General features: G+C 37.8%; 1 pseudogene; it reads right to left on the bottom strand.

The window, feature by feature from the left end:
- Positions 1-1,256: 1,256 nt before the first annotated feature.
- On the bottom strand, positions 1,257-2,280 carry LOC114639460 (annotated as a pseudogene).
- Positions 2,281-4,492: the final 2,212 nt, after the last annotated feature.

Genomic DNA, 4,492 nt, shown 5'->3' with positions numbered 1-4,492 from the left:
GAATTATTTACTCATTTTATATATGTGAGTACACTGTAGCTGTCTTCAGACACACCAGTTGGGGGCATCGGATCCAATTACACATGATTGTGAGGCGCCATGTATTTGCTGGGAATTGAACTCATACCTCTGGAAGAGCAGTCAGTGCTCTTAACCACTGAGCCGTCTCTCCAGCTCCTGAAAGCAAAGGGTTTTTAAACGTTTTTTGATAAAGTTTTAAAATTTTGAATACAATGTTCAGTGCCTGTGGATTCCAGAAGAGGACATTGCACCCTGGAATCTCGAGTCATAGACTGTGGTTCACTCATGTGTGGAGGTGTTTGAACATCAATGCTTGTCTATGTGAGAGGCGTGCACATTCCCATCTGCTGATCCTTCTTCCTAAAACTGAAGAGATCAGTGTCCATGTTGATTCTTTCATATTCACAGATGTGAATTCTTTCAGCAATGTGTAGAAACATAGAAACAATGTATATGAAACAGGTGAAAGTGTACAAGTAAAATATAAATTGTATATTCAGAAACTCATCCTCTTTGTTAAATGAAATGGTTTAAAATGATGTGCACATTAAGGTCAAACTTTCCCCCATGTTTTTCTTTGATACAGAAGGAGGTGGAGGAGGCATGTTTGAGCCTCATTACATTACTTTCTGTTTTGAAAATGTATGCAGATCTATGTCCAACATTGAAAAATAAATTTGAGCCATACGCTGGCACTTGTATACTGAAATGTGTTATAGATATATGTCTGCATTTAAACTATGAGTATAAGAAAGGATGGAAGATACAATGTCTCATATCCACAAGGGGAACGGAAAATGAATAGTGTAATTTTACTTTCCATTAAAAATATTGAGTAGAGCATAGAATGAAAAATGCAAGGATACTAAATATGACCACAGATTTCCAGTAAATCTGGTTATGTTGCTTATTTCTGGGTGTTTCACCAAAAAACTAGAAAGCTCAACACCAAGAGCATACTGGCCTTGAAACCGAAAGTTTGCCTAGTTTTTTATTACTCTTTGTAATTTAATTCAGTTACACTTGCATACAAAATCACTCACACAATTACATTTGTGCATCCGTGTGTGTAAGTGTGTGTACATGTGTGTGTGTGAGTGTAAACACATTCACCTGCATGCACACTGATTTCTTGCTTACCTGCAGAAGCCTCTACAAAGCCATGATATTATTGTAATTATGCTCACAGTTCTGTCAGAATGAATGAATAACCATGCAAATCTGGCCAGAATCTCTCAATTCTGTTCTTGGTCAGAGGGCTTGGGGAAATGTCTATTCCTTTTGAAGTAACTGGATGCCCGACTGTCTTGGCTCATGAGAAGAAAGGGACAAACAGTGGGGAAAAGCAGAGAGGACATTTCAGCCATATTCACCAGAGACCAGCCGGGATTATACAGGAGAGATAGAAAGGATTGACAAAGAGAAGAAATTGTGTAAAAGGAGACAAAAGTACCAACGAGGAGAAGGATGGTTTTAGTGGCTCTGGACTCAGGGGAGGATCTAGAAGAAGCCTTGGTTCTTGAAATGTATTCCATCATCTGCTTGTGCCTGTACAGTGTGAGAACCATGGAGCCACTGGCCCATAGCATGAGCCCCAGCAAAACCATATCAGGACCTGACAGTAATATTGCAGAAAGGATGTCCATATTTGGAACATGCCGGACAGTATAGCAGTATACAAAATCTTTCAGGTTTGTTGTGCTTTCATTGCCATGCTTTGCCCTCAAGTACACAAAAAATATGCTGCTTGTGAAGAAATGAATTACCCAGTTGAGGTACACAGAGCAACAAATGCACTTGTGTGTCCTTACCATTAAATCTGAATACCAGGAGTTCCTAGAGCTGATGATGATGGCCTGAAACACACTAAGAAATGAGGTGCTGCCAATACAAGCACCCCTAGATACTCTGTGTACAAAAAAAAAACCATTTGCATCCCATGTCATTGAAAATATCTTTAAACCCAAAAAAGGATACTGTCCTGGGCACACCTTTACACACTACAGTTAAGATATTGGCTACAATCAAGTGCATCAGAACCCAGTCTGTAGACCTGAACCTACATCTTGTTAGGTAAATATAAATATAATGGTATAGAAGAGTAAAATTCCCTAGAATTCCAATTATAGTCAGAGAGAAGAAAGTCATTCCTACAAGCAACTCACTGGTTTCCATGCTGTCAGTTCTTGTTCTCAAACTGAGGACCCTGTATGGCAAGGTGAAGCTGGATACACAGTCATCATTCTCTCTTCTAAATGAATTCACATGATATATTCAACATGTAGGACATCTACCACTACCACTTTGGCATAAATTGTACACATAATAGTGATTGAATGAGGCCTCAAAGCATTTGGATATCTCTAGGTTCATACTTTGTGAAATGTGTGAAAAACTAACAATGTCTCATAAACAGGACAAGCAGAATAATATCTGTAAGAGTACTGGCTCATGTTTGAAATAAAACAATGACCCCATCAAATCTACTATCCTGTAGTCATATGGCATACATTTAACTCCTGGAAATAAACACAAATCCATGTAAAGTAAAGTAATAGGGCAACCAAACTTTTATTAAGGGAAGATCACATATTATCTTTGTATCACCAAGTTAGCTGATGTTATAATTAAGGATATAAGAGTTGAGTTTTGTAATTTTAGGCTATAAATCCCCTAGCATTGTGATAACATTAGCTTCAAACATTAATACAGGTGGGAAAAGATTACTACGACAATAGACATTAATGTTTAAAATATTTAGGAGGAGAGTAAAAGTTAGTAGTGAGAAAACAATATCCTATAGAACTAGTCTATGGGGCCAGTTTCTCTGCCTTTAATTTCCTATATAAGTAATAAGGAATCTTATATTTGATGACAATGTTTTCACTATATGATAAATATTTAATTCAAGTAGTTGAAGTCAGAAAGAAATAAAACTTATAAATGCCTTAATTTAAAAGACTCTTTTGATATGCAGAGAAAAATACTGGAATTCATTAATTATTTATTATTATCATTTCAAACTGGTAGGAAACCTATTTTCACTAATGACATTCTCACACTGAAACAGAGAAAAAATTTTGTTCAAATGAAGACATCATTGATGTGCAATTCCTGGTAGAATGGATTGGGTTCTGGAACATATTCCACTCATCCCTTCAAACTTGAAGTAATATTAGTTGTACCTGTCGAAGTCCTGAAAATGTACTATGCGTATTACATGGAATATAAGGTTATTAAAGCTGTGAATTTACAGTCAGGGTACTTAGATTTTAGTCCGTTTTGTCTATAAATATTATTTACAAATATTTCCTAAAATAATCTGGACATACCCAAGTGCATAATGAATCAATCTCTGCCACAAATATCCTGTGAATGAATCTTCCTTCCAGACTTATGATCTAATCTCCAATTGTACAGTGTCACCACTGTGCATAACAACTCAGAGAAAACTAAAACTAATAAACTTACTACAAAGATGTGCAGTGTCACTGACCTCAACGACCATCCTTTGTCCGGTGTCCTAGTGAAATCTTCCATAAGGGAAAATGATTTCTTTCAGACAGACATTCTTAAGCACCAGATTCTTAGCGAGTATGACAGCACAGATGGAACTGACAGTGAGGAATGTGTTAGGTTAGAATTGGAATGCAGTTCTTGTAGGACCCCAGCATTCATTTCTATCTGATTTCCATCCTGAGGAGTTTGTCTGCGTCCTATGTAGCTTTGCTATTCATCCAGATTCAGTGCCATGTCTGAATGTCTGTTAGGATTACTTACCAAGACTTGTACATTAAATCCTCGATGCTCTCAGATTTCAGTCTGTTACACTTTCTGCACCATTTCTCTTCCCTGGATGCTGACATCAGTGCCCTGGCCACAAGATTCAAAAAGTCATCTGAAGGGAGGTACCAGGGCCTGAGATATGGGTCTGTGATTGTGAGACCTCATCTCCCCTCAGAGTTGCAATTATTTCACTTGCAGTAGCAATGGATATTCTATGTAGGCTTGACCAGGCAATAAATATGCTCTGAACTTTTCTCCCCTGTTGACAGTTCTCAACAAAGAAGTACAACTCTTGCTCTCAGGTGTTAAGGGAATATTTTGAAGTGAAGTGTGGTTGTTATCTGCTCTGTTTTCTAGAGGCCATGGGATTTCACCTTTATGTTTCAGGAGATGATGTGGCCCATGTGATGAGTATAATTGAGCTATGTGTGTGCTTTGTAGCCGATGGTTGTCTGAGATGTTCTGCACACAAATCTTAGTTTACCCTCCTTATCTCAGGGTAAGCCAATATGTAGAATAGAAGTTCAGTTTGCAATCCCACCAGCAATGGAGGATTGTTCTTTCTCCACATCTTTCCCAACATGTGTTGTCACCTGGGCCTCTGATCTTAACCATTGTGATTGGTGTAAGGTGGATTCTCAGGGTCGTTTTGGTTTGCATTTTTCTGATCAGTCAGGAATTTCAA

This window comes from Grammomys surdaster, unplaced genomic scaffold (assembly GCF_004785775.1).
Source record: "Grammomys surdaster isolate TR1022 unplaced genomic scaffold, NIH_TR_1.0 125710, whole genome shotgun sequence".
Classification (NCBI taxonomy): domain Eukaryota; kingdom Metazoa; phylum Chordata; class Mammalia; order Rodentia; family Muridae; genus Grammomys; species Grammomys surdaster.
Note: the sequence above shows the minus strand (reverse complement) of the source record. Positions and strands in the feature narration are given on the sequence as shown.